The sequence below is a fragment of the Ailuropoda melanoleuca genome, chromosome 3 (genome assembly GCF_002007445.2).
Source record: "Ailuropoda melanoleuca isolate Jingjing chromosome 3, ASM200744v2, whole genome shotgun sequence".
NCBI lineage: Eukaryota > Metazoa > Chordata > Mammalia > Carnivora > Ursidae > Ailuropoda > Ailuropoda melanoleuca.
The window spans coordinates 36,770,088-36,788,576 of NC_048220.1; the positions used below are offsets into that span (position 1 = coordinate 36,770,088).

Sequence of the window (18,489 nt, forward strand, 5' to 3'; positions counted from 1 at the left end):
AAATTTATTCCCTATAAAAGAAGTCAAAAAATCAAACATGTTTAAAAAGCACAGAGACTTCAGTCCAGAGAGTTACAAAGATTTCAGATTTGATTTATATTTTCTATGCCTTGGTGTTATTATTCATGTGGGTTAGGTAATTATGGATAAAGAGAATGTGTTGGATAAAGAAAACTAAGTGAATGGATAAGTGAATAAAGAAGATGTCATTCATATTCATATATATATATATATGATGGAATATTTTTCGGCCATGAAAAGAATGAAATGTTGCTATTCACAACAATATGGATGGACCTCGAAAGCGTTATGCCAAGTGAAATTAAGTCAGACAGAAAAAGACAAATACCATATGATTTCACTTATACGTGGAATGTAAAAAAAAGAGAGAGAGAGAGAGAGATAAATACAGTACGGAATATAGTCAATAATATTGTAATAACTTTGTACTGTGCCAGATAGTAACTACACTTATTGTGGTGAGCATTTCGTAATATATGTTATTTTTTAATCATTATGTTATACACCTGAAACTAATATAACATTGTATGTCAACTATAATTCAATAAAAAATACATAAATAATAAGGGGAATCGGAAATCATTACAAGTATTTATAGCATACTAGTAATAGCCTAATATGGACCATTGCTTTAGTTTCACTATTTAATCACTAATAATTATATCTTAATAAACTCTACCTTTCATCGTGTGTGTTATTTACAAAGCACAATTTTAGTAGCTGCAGTTTTCCTTTCTAAAGTTTTATGAGATATTTTTCAAACGAACAAATTCTCTGTTTCAGTATTCATTCCATTATTTGATTTTCCCCTAATTTTACTTTTCATTATTTTATTTATTTTTCATGCTATATCTTTTTTTCTCATGACTTTTTTTATTGAAATATAGCTGAAACATAATGTTACATTAGTTGCAGGTGTACAAAACAGTGATTTGACAAGTCTGTGCAATTTGCTATACTCACCACAGTGAGTATAGCTATCTCTGTTACAATATAATGGTATTACAATACCACTGACTATATTTCCTATGCTGTACCTTTTACCCCCATGACTTATTCGTTTCATAACCAGAAGTCTGTATCTCCCACCTCTCTTCAACAATGTTGCCCATCCCCCACCTCACATTTCATTCATTATTTTAAACACATTTATTTTATAGTACCCTAAATTTCACACTGCTTTATTAAGTTCCTGGAATATAAAATTTCCAAATTTTTGTTCCCCTATCATTTCATTCTATGGCACATGGGGTATGTGTGTGTATGTGTGTGTGTCTATGTGTGTGTTTATTAATTTTGTATGCTGTGAACTACAGAAATGTACTTTGAGAATGATTTTGAATTTTCCTGTAAAGGAAGCCCCAGGGGTTTCATTACACCACAGTTTCTATACTAATTTTTCAGTTGGGGTTCCCCAAGATACAGGTAGGGTAAATTTGGATTCTATACCCATGCACAGCACACTCATGTGGATGTTATTTTTTCTACCAAAACCCAGGGTACTCAGGAGCTGTCTCCGAGCTTTGCTGGACCAGTGGAGAGTTTTTACTGAAAGAGCAGATATGGGCCTAGCCTCATACTAGGATCTCAGGAGCCTTGAGTAACCCAGGACAGATCTTTGGGCATTAAAACCCTACCATCAACCTAAGCATTTAGGTCATATACCAAATGTCTAATTCTCTTCTGGGCCATGGTGACATCTATTCATCAGCTTACCACTCTGGATTTGTGTTCCCTCTTTGCTTCTGGTACTTGGAGATTTCCCTTTCTTCCTTTGAGTATCCCTTTCTAGTTTTAATATTTTATGAATTTTTAAAAATTAATTATTTCTATGTGTTTGTTGTGTGCAGGGCTTCTACAACAGTCTGTCATGATGCTGGAACCAAAAATTCAAAGAACTTTTTTCAAAGATGTATTTATTTATTTGAGAGAGAGAGAGAGCATGTGTGCAGAGGGAAGGGGAGGGGCAGAGGGAGAGAGAGAAAGAACCTTAAGCAGATTCTGCACCGAGAGCCGAACCCAACACAGGGCTCTCACAACCCTGAGATCATGACCTGAATCAAAACCAAGAGTCAGATGCTTAACTGACTGTACCATCCAGGTGCCCCAAAAACCCAAAGAACTTTTATGTAATTTTCTCATCTGCTCATCACGACAGTGAGGTAAACAGAATTAATTCTCACAATTTTACAGATGAGGAAACAGAAAGACACTCAGACCTATTAAGTCACAGAGCCAGTGCATGATGAATCAAGGCCTATAACATCTAGGCCTACCTTCTTTCCACTCTGCTAGAGATTCTTAAACAGGGGGTCCTTTAATCCTTTAGAGTCTAGACATTGTCTTCAGGCTGAATAAACAATGCCTTAACATATATACCCTACTGCACTTCAAATATATCTAGATTTTGTGATTAATAAATATGAGTTCACCTAAAAGGAAAATCCCCACAAATCTTCTTGGTACCTACCCCAAAGAACAGCTGACTACACAATCCTAAGGAGGCCCATATATACAAAGGATGTTTTAGAGAACACATGTACCGCACATAAAAAGCAGTACCAAATATATACAGATTTTTATACATTAATAAGATAGCATCCATCCAAATGAATGGATATGAACTATAGTACTAAGAGCAGTTTCCTCCAGGGAGAGGACTGGAAATGGAGCACAGGTCAAGAAGTGAGAAGGAAGATACAGCTTTATGGGTTGTATCTAATTTACTCAATAAAAATGTAGACATATATTAATCATATAACTAAAATTAATGAAGTTATATATAAATATATTTAAACAGATACCAAGTACCTGAACTTGCAACAGCTTTTTTTTACGTTTTGTAATTTCTCAATCAACAGATACTAAAAAGACATATGTTAATGAAAATTGTTGAAGCATAATGGGCCTCACAATCACGTACCTGGGGACCTCTGTCCTTAGCCACATGCCTCTTTTAAGTAATTAATGGCTATGCTGCTGAAGATTGGAAAAGCAGTATGGCATTATTGTGAATCAGTAAGTCCTGGATGTGTCAAGTCCATGACTGAGGGCAGTAGATCACAATGAGGTATACATTAAGTATACAAGTGTCATATGAACCTGCCATTGCCACAAACGTTAATGTAAGAAAGGTAATATTTCAGAGGCCTTCACTGTGAAAGCTGTCTTTATTTGCACATGGACCAATAAAATGGGTCAAATGTTAAGATCAAACAATGAAAAAGAAAAAAAAAAATATATATATATACACACACACACATCTTTCTTGTGTCTTTGTCACATATTATTTCCTGTCTTTGGAGATTCTTGGGACCTGATGAGGGTTAGGCATGCTGGGTATTTCTCTTACCACTGAAAACACAGCACTTATCATGGTTTTCCCTTAGCTTCTTCAAGTTTTTATATTAAAAAAAAAAAGGAGGGGAGGTAGCCCAATAGTAGGGCTATTAAAACCTAGCCCTCCTTCTGGCAGAAATTCTTACAAATACAGACGGAAGGACCTTTAGATTCAAATCACTTATAGCTACTAAAGACCCTGTGGTACTCCAAGAGGGCTCATGGCAAAGAGGCCCAAGAAAATACAACAGGGGAAATGCACAGCCTTAAACAGACATCAACTGTGAAACAGCAGTGCATGAACCTATATATGCCTACTGCTGACAAATGGTTCAGCCTCCCTCATTCCAATAATTTTTTTCAGACCACCATGAATGCACCTTTGGCAGGAATGAAAAAGGAACACCAGCCAACACGTACCTTTAAAACGGGAAATGTCTTTAAAATGGGAAGGTCAAATTCTTCGATAAAAACAAATCCATTTATAGATCTGGAAGTAGCCACAAGTAAGTTCTACAATGCCAAGCTAAAGCAGTTAGGTAAAACTTTACTCTTCCAATGATCTGCAAGCTCCTCTCCAGAGTATCAAGAGACCTCAGGAGCATCCAAGAGTCTAGCCTATCTGATAAAGCCTCACAGAAAACCACTCTGCACTTTGAATTAAACCAGGTAAAAAACAAAACAAAACATACCTATCGTGTCAACAGGTAAGTCAAAACATTCATGGATATCAGTGCTGTTCAGTGAGGTTTAGACCCATGTTTCCTAGTGAAATCCCAAGAACACAACACTTGAAGAAGACAGTTCTTATCAAAAGAACGAAACTTGTTCAGAAGTCATGGGAGCAATTCTTCAAATGCTTGTTTTAGAAAACAATTTCCCATCACTTTAAAAAAAAAACATTTCCTGGTACATGACCATTTTCATACAGATTTAAACACTTTATTCAATTTGCAAATGCAGCCAAAGTCATTTCTCAGACCTTGGGTGATGAACACAAAGACTTCAGTACCCCGTGGGACCATGGAAATTCAAAAGCTCTGTTTTTTAAGTAAGATACATTAACTTTAGAAATGCCAACCAGGCAAAGCCCTTAGCTCTTTTTTCAGTTTCTCCATAATAGGCACCATTGTACTCAAACTTTAATGAGTTTTAATATTATCCCTTCAAGCAAGGGCAAGTCTTATATCCACAGAAACATCCTCATGAATCTGAACAGAATTATCTCATTTACTTTCACTCAGTAGATAGCATCTTAGTTCAAAGGCTACAATGAAAATTCATATTGCATAGGGAATTCAACCTTGAGTTCTCATCCTTTAAATATGGCTTAGTTGTTGTCAGCCATGCATAAGATCTCCACCTGATGTCAAATAGGTTGGCAGTTTTGGCAGATATGGCTAAGAATAAACAGGGAGTAAGAATTAGGTCTAGGATTCCATCAAAAGCATGTGTCATCATGCAAGTCAGACTACTCATCACAGGAGTGTTACTGCTACCAAGGTCCTACAGATCTACATAATTTTTCCATTTGATACAGAAGAAGGAAATTATAACCATAGCTATCATCAGAGGGGCCTTTGGCTTTAATGTATTCTCTCATTGAATTCTCAGTGCTACCTTGTAAGAATATCATAATCTGAGAATCAGATAGTATCATTATCCCATTTAGAGATGAGGAAACTGTGGCTGGGGAAGAACAAGGACTTCCTTTGGATCTCCACTCAAATGTCATCTTATTTGTGAGGTGTTCCCCTTGTAAATTAGCATCCTCTCTGACACTCCTTCTCCCTCTACCCTGCTTTATTTTTCTCCCTGCTGCTTATTTCTATCTGACACATTTACATTTTCACTGTCTATGTCCCCTTCTAGCATATGAGCTTCATGGAAAATAGGCTTTGCTTTGTTCACTGCTATATCCCCAGCACAGAGAGTACCTGGCACATAGTTGGTACTCAATAATTACATGGTGAGTAAAAAGTTATCAAAGAAACCTGCCCCAGGCCACAGAGCTAGTAAACGGTAGACCCAGAATTTGGACCCAGAACTATAACTCTCAAGCACACACTTTTAACCATTTTGTTGTTACTTGAGGTTACTTCATTTTCTCTAAGGAATCAGCTTACTTCACATTAAGATACTTTACAGGAATTCCAGGCTGTCTTTAATTTTTTCCGGTTACCTCCCCTTCCCTCGCTGTGGCTATGCTATAAGGATATTTATTTGAAGGAAAGAGAACACATGGGCTGGGGGTCATAGAGGAGGCTTTACGCCTAGCTAACTAGTTATTGAATCTTTCTACATCTCTCTTCATCAACAAGTATTCTTTCTGCTTGAACTCTAACTCTATTATTCTAAATTCTTAGAAAAAATATTTACAATGTGCTAAAGAATCCCCAGTGATTCCAAATGATGGCAGAAGCCTCCTAATCCAAATTAATTTTGATTGAATTAAAATTTTAAAATAACTGTGTACATTATATCCACATTCAGCATGCCCAAGCCCCTCCATGTCAAAAAACAAATTTTTTAAAATTCTTGATAGAGAAGTCTATAAGAAAATACAAAAAATATTAACAGAGGTAGTATTTAAGATCAGTAATGATTTTTTTCTTCTCACTCTTCTATATTTACCAAATTACTTTTGTAATGGAAAAAATACCTAATCTTGAGAATAAATCTAAAAATAAGATAAAGGTATAGCTGATATCATTTTTAAGGCAAACAGAGTTTTATCAAGAATGCAACAATTCAATCATTCTACAATTTATTAAGTATCATTATGTGACAGGCACTATATCATTCCTCAAAAAAAGACTATCAGTCTTTAGTTTATAAAGTGTAGTAACACCAAGAGTCCAGGATAAAAGATTTTGCTAGATTTGTTTTCATTTTATGAATGGGTTAGATTTAATGATAAGACAGGAGAAAAGGGACTTGGCCACCTACTCTGACCCTTTAACATTTACCTTTTCCATAAACACCCTAGAACTGCCTACGGTTTCATTCTAATTCAAGCAATCAACAGATTCTAATTCATGTGAAGAGTCAGCTTAATACTGATTCAACACTAGAGTAAGCCATTGATCTTAATCAGAAGCTTGACACCTTTCTAATATTGGGTGGAATTCTCAGTTTGGTATCCTTCCCCTTTCCTTTTTCCCATTCTGGTGGTCCCTCTGACCCTCTCATTCTCCTGGTCCCTGGAGTCTCTGCTCACTCTGATACTTTTTTTATCAACCAGCGCTCTCAGCCCTATCAATAGCCAACTTCACAGTGCTCATTGTCTCAGATTGGCCAAAGCTGAACAATGTGACTAAGAGAAGGAACAAGAAGAAAGCAGTCAGGCTTTTCTGTAGCTCCAATTTATTGAGTCATTAATGGCCTTGGTGTCACCTAGTCTTCCAAAAACAAGAGGGCAGTAATTAGCTTGGCTTGGCCAGTTAGCAGCCCTCAATAAAAGGCAATAAAATGGAAAGACAAAAAATAAAATACATTTACAAGCAACATACCTTTAAACATTTTATTATGATTTAAAATGAAAAGGTTTAGACTTTTAATTACATAATTAATAGCCCAAGAAGCTACTTGTCTGGACAGAAGGCATACCAACTTCAAGCACCACAGCAAGGGTGCCTAGGAGCAACTTGGGCACAGGAAGGTACAAATTATAAATCCTTTTACAGACAGCAACAATGTCTAAAATCCTCTGATCTTCCCCATGAATTTTCCTCCAGAGAGGAATAAGTATTCTGCTGTCCCCAAAGGAGCTGCCAGGACTGGCAGCCTAGGAACCTCACAAAGCAATTAGCAGATAATCTTTTAACTTCAGTAAAACAACATTCAATTTTTGGATTTGGTGCCCACTTCACAAACATCCCTGTTATGTTTTCAGTAAATATATATAATTTCAGTACATATGTATTTGTGCGTGTAATGTGTGTGTATATATATATATATAATATTACATATATACATATATATGTATATATATATATATTACACACATGCACAAATACATGAACCAACCACCAAGCCAAACATAAATATCACTTCAGGTTAACATCAATACTGAATATCAGTTAATTATTCAGAATTTTTCCTGAGGTCATCTTGACTTGCAATGTTATGACATAGAACTAAAGAAGCCTTAGATGTTTCAAGCTAGGAGTGAGACAGTTGGGTCTTCTCAAAACCACTATCTAGTTCATCTCCAAATCCATTTCCTCATGAGCAAAAAATAATGTTACCATTGTTATTGAGAATGGTGATGGTCCTGGTGACATTGTCCCTCCCCATGGTTACATTTGAACAGGTACTGCTACTGCAATATCTTCAGTGAGGGTAGGAGCAGTGAGTTGTGCTGAGACTCTAATGCCAAGCCAAAGGGAAAAGAGAGAAAACCAAGAAAGGAGGGAGACAAAGCTAAGGGAACAAGACCATGTAAGAAGTGAGCCCTTAAGGGGAGCGGCCAACAGTCCAAACCACAGTGTGCAATATGAATGAGATGCTGAGTGGACGCAGCACCTAGAGACCCCAGACAGACAAGTATCAACACAGGATTCTAGAATATCTTAGTTCAAAGCAGGATCTCGCCCAAGAAAAAATTCTCTAGAAAGATTTGAGGAGGATGTGTATACTCCAGCTAAGCAGGCTACACTTAGTTCTAAGAGGACAAAAAATAAGGAATGAGAAGAAAGGCTACAGCTCATATAACAATGCCTAGGCTCATGGCCATAGCGAGGGCAGGTAAAGTCAGGTGTAAAGCAAGAAGAACCAGAGTGGCTAATACCCTCAAAATCTTGACCAAGATTGTCTGAGAACTAGAATCTGTTGGTAGAAGTTTCCTGATATTATAACAGAGCCAAGGGGGACTGAGGGAAATCAGGGGCTGACTTGAGACTCACTGAAATTCATGGGTGAAGGTTCTCAGGAGTCTGGTATTAAGTAATTGAAAGGCCCTAAGTGGAAAAAATTGTACTGAAATAACTATAATATAGTTCCTAAAATCTGACATCTACCCTAGCCTGAGGACTGGTGAAAACTGCTTTTAAACTTTTTCTTGTTTCCTAAAAGTGAGCATTTGTGTGAAAATCAATACTCTGAATTCCTCAGTATGTTTCTGCTGCAAAAGACAAGGAACATGACTCCTCAAAGCACAGGCCTGGGTACATCTCCTTAGATATCAAGAAGATTGGGAGCAAGGGCAACTGTCTTCCAGGTTCTACATGGAGCCAGCCTCCAAAGCCAGAAGAGAATAGTTAAGACTAGGAATCTTAACAAGCTATCATCTTGACACTTACAACTGAATCCAGTGGTTACATCTGCTCCTGGCCAGGAGTTTCCTAACCAGCTTCTGGATAAATGCTTAATTAACAATATTTTTACTCTGTCTGGATCTGTGGTTAAAAGGTTAGTCATGTTTTGTTTTACAACATGAGGGGAATTTGGTGCCTTGGAAACAGAGTGGCTAACACCATAGGCCAGTGGTTTTCAACACAGGCAGCACATAGAATCATCTAGAAACTTTTTTTAAAAAACAGCAGTGTCAGGGCTCCACCCCTAGAGATTCTGACTTAATTTATCTGGGCTAGACAATACACCGCAGAATGTTTTAAAAACTCACAGGTGATCCTTCCAAACAGCTAGGTTTAAAAGCAGCTCTTCTCAAACTCTAATGGGCATATGAATGCCATAGGATCTTACAAAATAAGCAAATCTTGAGCTTCGTAGGGATGCCCAACCTGTCTGCAGGCCACACAATAAGATGTTAAAAAATGGGGGAGAAAATGTCAGGAAAGACGGTCCACACTCATGTCCTCTCAGGAGCCCTCCCTTACCAAGGCAGAACACACCCCCACTCCCAGGTCTGTGGTTCTGCCCTAACTGTGAAATTGAGCAGATGTTCCCAGAGCTCAGAGATGACTTTCTGAGTTATGAAAATAAGCAATTGTCCAAATATCCAGTAGGGTCTCAAATCAATCAGGGCAACACTAATGGGAATCCCAGAGTGAGCAAATAAGAGTCAAAGAAGTGAACTTTAAAAAAATGAATCTGCCTTTGTTTCACTTTGGCTCTGTGTTTCTGGGGAAACTCCATAAGCAGAAACTTGTGTGGCCCTAGTTTAGTCAGACGGTGAGCAGGGACCGTAAGGGAGGAAGAGAGACACCAAGGAAGGAGGGCTCTGTTTACATACAGTGGTTTAGTAGAACACACCACACAGTCCACTAAATTCCACAGACCTAAGCCTTGGTCACTGGGAGATTGGACCCTGTGAGGTCCTCCTGCACTGACTGCCATTCTCTTCTGTCTTCATCTGACATCCTGCTTTTCTTATCTCCCTTCCCTGATCAGAAACGACTACCAAGATGAATTCCAAACTCTGTGTGACCTCTAGATCTGTGTAATTCCTCAGCCTTACCTGCCTGGCCATTCTTCTTTTCTTTTCTCCCAAATTCAGGGGTCACCTCTTCATCAGGGCTATCAGCATGACATTTCCCCACCTGGAAAAGTCTCCCTTGCGCATTTCTATCACTGAATTTCTCCCACTCTCCTCAAGGCCCAGCTCCAGCCCTATCTTCCCCATCAAGAATTCCCTCAACCCTCTAGCCACCATGCCTTCCTGGGCACTTCTAGAGCTTTCCCTTTGTAGTCCACGAATTTTACTTGTTCTGCTGCTCCCCCCCCACACCTTATTATTTTTTCACAAGAATGTAGTGTATCTTTCTAACTACATCATAAACTTCTGGCTGGCAGTACTATACCTATACTTTCTTATACCTCCTACACCCAGTATGGTTCTATGTAAATAAGAGATGCTGCAGTAAGATTTGTCACACATTTACCAGAGAGCTCACCACAACTGATGAAACTGAGATTCCCAGGGGCAAGATTCTCAGGAATTTCCACTCACAGACAAGACTTCCCACAACTAACAAAAGTGTCGGTTTCCTCAATGCCTCAGATCTCTTTCTACTCCAGTTATGTTAGCCATTACGTGGCACCAAATAGTCCCTACTCTGGATTCCCTCAAAGCCCTATGCTTTACACTCTAAGAGTCCTCAAGCCCAGCCAACCCATGTGCGAGGGTGTGCATCCAATTCCATAACCTAATCTTCAGGCCTGCCCAATTTTCAGTCCTTGTAAGGAAGTCAAAATTCCTTTTGGGATCAGGCCCTCAGTCTGTTCCTTCGAAGAGAAAAACAATAGGGCGTGGTCAGCAGAAAAGTGAAGACCCAGCCAAACAAATGTCTCCTGGAAAAACTACTCATATAGCTAGAACAAACAGGTATGGCCAATCTGCCAGCTCTGAGCAGAACTATGCCAGTGCAAGGCTGCAGATAGATATGGAGGAATGCTATCTGATACCATCTATACAGGAACCATTAAACTTTTCTATGGGGGGAAAAGCCGGTTCAAAAAATAAATAAAAACAATGGAAACTATGGATGTGATCATTAGAAAGCTCCATGAGAATACTCTGAAAGTAGACCTTGCTGAGGGGTTTTAGGAATATCCTAGTATGTAAGGAGGGCACGTATTGCATGGCACACTGGGTGTTATATGCAACTAATGAATCATCGAACTTTACATCAAAAACCAGGGATGTACTGTATGGTGACTAACATAACAAAAATTATTATTATAATTAAAAAAAGGAATATCCTAGTGTACTGGCAGCCCTTGGCAAACAGCAAAAGAAAAATGAGATTCATTTGCTGCACATTTTAAACTCTTCCCCCAGGGCTCAGTACACAAAGGCCCTGCTCCTTCTTCCCCAGGATACACAGCCAAAAATGCTTGTCTCAGATGCACACAAGGGTTGCCTTAGCTAGGTTCCGTGCTGGCCTCAGGCACTACAGGCTGCTCTGAATCCTCCCCCACTGCCCTCAGGCTCAGCTTTTGTTTTGGTCGTACTTCTCTCAAGTCTCCGTCCTCTGCATTTCAGACAAGTAAGTTCAATCAAGGTTGAGAAGGGAGAGGAAGACTTTGCAATTAAATTGCTAATTAAGGAAGTACCAACCTGAAGAAGCTAATTTGCACTGACCTATTTAAAATATCTAGCAGCAGATCAGGCATGAATTGAGGTACAGTCCTTTTATGCGGGAGCCAACTGGCCTTCTTTCAGAGCAGCAGCTATCAATAATTCCATGCTGAGGACCATCTGATAGGAAATCAACCACAGGCCCCTGGAATGCCAGCATTCCCCCCTGGTCTGTTTTCCCAGTTGTCAGATCTGTTTATAAATTGTCCATTTATAGCAAATCCAGCACCTGCTATGAACACCTCATCCTGCCAAGTGTTGGAGTGCATCTCAGAAAGAGCCACTATAGATTTTCTCAGTTCCTTTTTAAACTTTCCCAACCCGGGAGTTTGAATATTTGCCTAGGAATTCTGAGGGAGGACATATTCTATATGAAAAAGGCTAGTCTATTAAAAGTTAGCATTTTGCTCTACGAAAGAAAGAAAGAAAGAAAGAAAGAAAGAAAGAAAGAAAGAAAGAAAGAAAGAAAAATCATCGTTCTCTTGGGAGATAACAATGCTCTTTTTCCAAACAAGTCTGACATTGGGACACATTTAACAAAACACCTAAAATATTCAGCAGGGTAAAAATGCTCTGGGGAAAAGTTAAGGGAGGCTTTCTTTTTAACTCTATTATGTAGCTTTTTAGCTCATTGTCAATACCTCCACTTAGCAGACAATGCTGTCTGCTGCTCAAAACCATTATGTAAAATATATTTAAAGACACCTTCCCAGTGCTGAAAACCCAATATATGGCCTAGATTTGGTTTTTTTCCTTGCCCATTATCCATTTGCAAAGTGCAAATTCTCAAAGTTCCATCCCTCCCCCAATTCCAAGATGTTTTTGTTCATTTTGTTCTTTGCAAAACAAAATAGAAAATGGTATACATATATTTGTGGTGTGGGTTCACGGTTTCTAGAGGGTTATGAAGTTCAAACCAGATGCCATGGTGGACAGAAACGTGTGCGTAACCTTCACGAGGTGGGGTGACCCCTTGGATCCTTCAGTTTACACCTTCCCTCGATAATCTTTCTCAAGCATTAGACTGTCACTTTTTTTAAGCCATGGAGGGAGACCCTAATTAAGAGCACATGGCAGAGGCAGCTGATCTGAGGGGGTGGCATTTCTAATCCCCAGTTCTGCATTCAGACAAGAGGGTAGCCCCATATTTTTATGGGCGGACTTAAGCACTTAGTATTTCTTTTTTTAAAATGTTGACATATCTGGATACAAAAAAACAACTTTTGCAAGGTAATTATTATTAGTGGGCCAGCAAAGTTAGGCAGTCATGAGACCAGGCAAAACAGAAGGGACTCAAGAAAAAGAATTAGAGGGCATGAAATTAAACACCTGTAAAATTAAAAATGCTTGCTCTGACCATTGGTTTTCCTTCGCAGAGGCCAGGGTCTTCAGCATTCCAGTATGGGACAGTTTGTAGCTTTTTGTGGCAGTTTATATAGATTAAGCTAATCTTAGATTACATATGCATCAATTATTTCTTTCCAAAAGGGAATTGTGCTTAATCTGTTACATGTTACTCCAATGCAAATCATCTTTGCTTACTTTTTGGTCATTTGATGGCCATCTGTTTTACCAACCTGGATTCTTTCACTCATCACAGAAGTCAGGCCCCATTACTTGAGATGATCTCTGAGATGCCCCTGCTGGAGAAAGGAATGTGCAAATTAGAAGACTACAAATCAATTTGAAAACTCAATGACTCCTTCCCATAAATCTGTGTCCCTAATATTAAAAATCATTTGGAGGTGCTGAAAAGAGAACTGATAGCTAACAGAAAACAGCAGCCCTACTCTCTTCAGGGCATGGATTAGCAGTTGAGAGGGACTATGCAGATCTAAATCCATATTCTGCTACCAAAAATAGAAAAGAGGAGAAACCTTTGAAGCCAAAGAAGGCCTAAGAATAACTGTCAGCAAAGAGCTAGAGCTCCATGGGCAGGAAGCAATGCTCAAGTGGCTGTTCTGTGCTGCTTTCCCCACCCCCCGCCCCGTGGCTTTCACATTTATCCTGTTAGAAAGATAGCTTTCAAAGACTTCCCTTTAACACAGACACATAGGCCTTCACAACCCGCCTTTCTACAGCAGCTCAGGGATCTGGCGCTGCACATCACTTCCACACAGCCCTTGGGTTTGGTGTGATTTCCCCCCACGGATCATTTCAATCTGTTTAAGGCTGAACAGTGAACTTTTCATAGACCACATTACACAGAGAGCCTCAGTAGGAAATGGTTGGCCAAGCAAACATTTATTTCCTGTTTTGCTTTTTATGATTTTACATTTCAACTCAACCTAGCTTTCATTCTTTTAATTCTTTTTATAGACACAAAAATCAATGCACCAAACCAGTGAAGTTTGTTTGATCTCATGTGCTTCGTATGACACTGTAAAAATGTACACTTGAATCTCTCTTATAAAAGGTATTTGAGTTAGAAGAGGTTTTTTTGGAAACAAGACAGTGAGGGCGCTTTAAAATGGCCTGTGGGACAGCTGGAGAGGCACAGAGGCTGAGAGGGTTACTAGGAGATCTGGCCAATGCGTGGTGATAAGCAGTTTAAAGGCCCAGGAATGGAAAATAGGGTATGAAGGAGAACAGAGAGAAGTAAGACACTGAGGAAGATGACAGCACCTCCACTAGCCCTGCAGCATCTTATGCAAATTAGGAAAAGGCACCCCTTCTGAGCACACACAAACTGTTGTGATTTCAGCCCTCACTCTTCCCTTTGGCAAGGTGCCTTTCTGCAAGGCACAGCCTACAACTTACCACATCTGGGGTTCGGGGAAAATGTGGGCAGGAGACTGAAAGGCACAAATGGGGAACTTTAGACAAACTGACAAAAAAAAAAGTCACGGATGCTTCTGGTAGCATACAGGAAATCCTGTTTTGAATCAAAGAATTTTGCTGGTGAGTAGGGTTGGGGGAGGATGGTTGGCAAAATTGATTTCTGCAAACTATCTATATGGAAACATCCAAATAGAATGTTTTATCTTTTGTTATGTTTCATACAACGCATGTATTGTTCACTTTAAGAGAGCTTTATGTTCATCACATCTAATGAGTATCTTCCAGGATTAATACAATTTATATTTATTTGTCAGGATCTAGGCAAATAGAAAAATTCTAGCAATTCGTGCCTACACACAAATTGCTAGAATTAGTTATAATATGAGCACAGTTCATAGGTTGGACGTTGGGGATGCTTAACTGCCTTCATCTCAAAGTTCTTGAATGTCTTACTGAAACAACTGGTTAGACTTCAGCCAAAAGAAAAAACATAATAACCCCCACCACTCAGACAGATTGCTTTTTCAAAAGTCATGGCCTCAATCTGTACTATAATCTTTATCCATCTGCTTGAGTTAGGTCCATGAGTTGCATCATAGTCAGCAAAACTGAAATGTGCAAAAATCATAATCTCACAGAAAACAGAGAATCAAAGAAGAAACAGTAAATATGATATTACTTACCTATTATTAAAATACAATCAGTATATAATATCAAATGTACCACTCTTGCTGTTGCTCAGGACCTGGGCATTCAATGACTTATGAGGGAAACCATTAATGTTTATAACAATTTACAGGTTTTACAGTTCCTCAACAACTATAACATGCACCATCTCATTGAATCCTCAAAGAAGTCTTAGAAGTGGGGTGCCTAGGTGGCTCAGGTGGTTAAGCAAGGAGTCTGCATATCCCTCTCCCTCTGCTCCCCTCCTCCTCTCCTCTCCCCCACCCCTTGCACTCTCATATGCTCGCTCTCTGTCTCTAAAATGATTAAATAAAATCTTTAAAAAAAAAAAAAAGGTCCATAGTATGGGTTCATCATCACCTTTTGTAGATGAGAAAATTGAGAATTCAGACAAGCTGAGACCAACCAAATAGTAAGCGGCAGAACCAAGACTCAATCCCAGGCCTTCTGGCTCAAAGCAATGACCCTACTAGTAAAGTGGTTCTCCGGTTCAAACTGAGACATCTCCTGATAGCTTGCTGCAGGTCTACCTGCTTCTAGGATGAGAGGTCTACCTGTTTCTAGGATGACAATTAGCCTGAGTGGTGACGGGATCAGCAGTGATTTATGCTAGCAATCTCAACAACTTAGCTTTTGAATATCTATTTCACTTTCTAAAGATTTCTTCTTCGTGCATGCTCTCTATCAAAAACATTTTTGGAGAAGTCAGAATGTTAACTGATTTCAGTTAATAACAGCCTCTGAGTTATCTGCTTCTTTAACACCCTATGTCTTTCAACTCAAATGCAGTTTCCTGATTAAAAATGCAAAACTGTTTTTAAAGAAACAAAGAACTATATTTAAAAATTAAGGATACATTTGTACTTAAAATTGCATGTGTCTGAAACCAATTTGATAGCTTCCGAGTATCAGAGTCTTAAGTTGTCTAACAAGTGACAAAATAATTTGGGAGGTTTTAAGGTCAAGGCTGGCAGTGATTCACTAGAATTGCTTCCTAAAAGATTGAACCATGTAACCAAGTGATGACACCAAGATGGTCAAACTCAACCACCATCACATTTTTACAATAAATTCAGCATCTCTTAGAATAAGTCTATTGGAAATGACATATGTAATCTAACCAATTAACCAGTGATATGTCAAAAACATAGTCCCTTACTGCTTATATCCACCTAAGTCCTAAAAGTTTAGGTTACATTGTTAAAAGTTATCATTTCCCAACCAACTCTCTAACACCAGAAATTCTACTTCTAGTTTTCTACCCAAGGAAAATTCTTGCACATGGGAGAGGTACAAAAATGTTTGTGACAATGCTATTTGACATTTTTCAAAAGTTAAGAAACAACTTAACTTCATTGGAGAAATAGATTAAGATATTTATAGTTAATGTAGATAAAGCAGAATGATACACAACAAGTAAAATGAATGAATTGTATGTACACATCAGGATGGATAAATCTCAAAATATATTGCTGAAGTTGAAAAGCAAACTGGAAAAGTTTACCTTTAGTATGCTAGTTATCTAAGTCCATTTGGACTGCTACAATAGACTGCATAATTTATAAACAAGAAAAATCTCTCATAGTTTTGGAAGCTGGAAAGTCCAACACCAGGGTGCCAGAATGGTCAGTTCTGGCGAAGGCATTCTTTCTGGTACAGACTGCAAACTTCTTGCTGTATTCTCACAGGGTAGAAGGGACAAGACTCTCTAGAATCTCTTTTAATCTCATTCATGATAGCCTCGTGACCTATAATTACCTCCTAAAAGCCCCACTTCCTAATTCTATCAACCTACGGGGTTAGAATTTCAAAATATGAATGGTGGAAAAGGACACATATATTCTAACCATAGCCCTAGTATTTAAGCAAAAACTTAACATACAAAAGAAGTTATAAATGGGTATATACAAAGATAGAATGTATGAAAACATTCATGGAAATTACACATACCGACTTCACAAATGGTTGCCTCTCCAGATGAAAAGAGAAGAGATGGAGAAGAGAGCTTTGCTCTACCTGTAATTCTTTCAAGCCTTTAGACAGATTTACATTTTTTTACAGTCATCAAAATAGTATGGTCTTCACATAAAAACAGGTATATAGACCAGTAGAGTAGAAGAGGGAGCCCAGAAACAAACCTCTGCATATATGGGCAAATGATTTTTAACAAGGGTGCCAGAACCATCCAAAAGGGGAAAAGACAGTCTTGAGCAAATGCTGCTGGGAAAACTGGATATTCACATACAAAAGAATGATAATGGACTCATACCTTATACCATATATTAAAATTAGTTCAAAATGGATCAAAGACATAAACATAAAAACTAAAACCATAAAACTCTCAGAAGAAAATAGAAGGTGAAAGCTTCACAGCATTGGATTTGGTAATGATTTCTTGAATGTCACTTCCATCACATGGGCAACAGAAGAAAAAATAAATGAGACTTTAAAATTGAAAATTTTATGTATCAAACAACACTGCTGACAGAGTGAAAAGGTAACCCACAGAATGGGAGAAAATATTTGCAAATCATATATCTGATAAGGGATCAATATCAAAAACATATAAAGAACTCCTACCACTCAACAAAAAACCAACCCAATTTAAAAATGGGCAAAGGACTTGAACATGTAATTTTCAAAAAAAGATATACAAATGAGCAACAATCACATGAAAAAATGTTCAACATCAATAATCATTAAAGAAATGGAAATCAAAACCACAATGAGATACCACTCACATCCACTGGGATGATTATTAAAAGAAACGAACAAAATTATGTGTTGGTAAGTATGTGGAGAAACTGAAACCCTTGGGCAATGCTGCTGGGAATATTAAATGGTACAGCCACTGTGGAAGACAATATGGTGGTTCCTGAAAAAATTAAACAGGAAGTTACTGTATGATCCAGCAATTCCACTTCTATGTATATACTCGAAAAAAGTTAAAGGAGGGATTTAAACAGATATCTGTAGACCAACATTCATAGCAGCATTATTCACAATAGCTAAAAGACCAAAACAACCCAGTGTCTGTTGACAGATGAATGGATAAACAAAATGTAATGCAACGGAATATATTCAGCCTTAAAAACGAATGAAATTCTAATGCATGCTACAATATGGATAACTCTCGAAAACATTATGCTAAGTGAAGCCAGACACAAAACAACAAATATTGTATTATTCCAGTTATATAAGATACCTAGAAGAGCCAAATCATAAAGAAAGCAGAATAGTGGTTAACAAGGCCTGGGGAAAGGGGGAATTAGGAGTTATTATTTAATGGATAGACAATTTCATTTTGGAAAGATGAAAAAGTTCGGGAGATGAACAGTGGTGCTGTTTGGTTTTGGGGGTTTTTTTTTGGTTTTTTTTTTAATAATATTTATTTTGTTATATTAGTCACCATACAGTACATCCCCAGTTCTTGATGCAATGCTCCAAGATTCATTACTTGCATATAACACCTGTGCACCATGCAATATGTGCCCTCCTTAATACCCATCACTGGCCTATCCCAATCCCCCACCCCCCCTCCCCTGTGAAGCCCTCAGTTTGTTTCCCAGAGTCCATAGTCTCTCATGGTTCATTCCCCCTTCTGTTTACCCCCCCCC

General features: G+C 38.3%; 1 protein-coding gene and 1 long non-coding RNA gene across 2 annotated transcripts in view; one reads left to right on the plus strand and one right to left on the minus strand.

The window, feature by feature from the left end:
• ANKRD55 (ankyrin repeat domain 55) overlaps positions 1-18,489 on the minus strand; it is a 697,933-nt gene that overhangs the window by 533,748 nt on the left and 145,696 nt on the right. The window contains exon 2 of the mRNA XM_034656252.1: positions 12,947-13,047. The gene's annotated coding sequence lies outside the window, so the exon portion shown is untranslated. The remainder of the gene's footprint in view (positions 1-12,946; positions 13,048-18,489) is intronic.
• LOC117801496 overlaps positions 14,193-18,489 on the plus strand; it is a 30,629-nt gene continuing 26,332 nt past the window's right edge. Inside the window, exon 1 of the long non-coding RNA XR_004624075.1 lies at positions 14,193-14,305. This is a non-coding gene — a long non-coding RNA (uncharacterized LOC117801496). The remainder of the gene's footprint in view (positions 14,306-18,489) is intronic.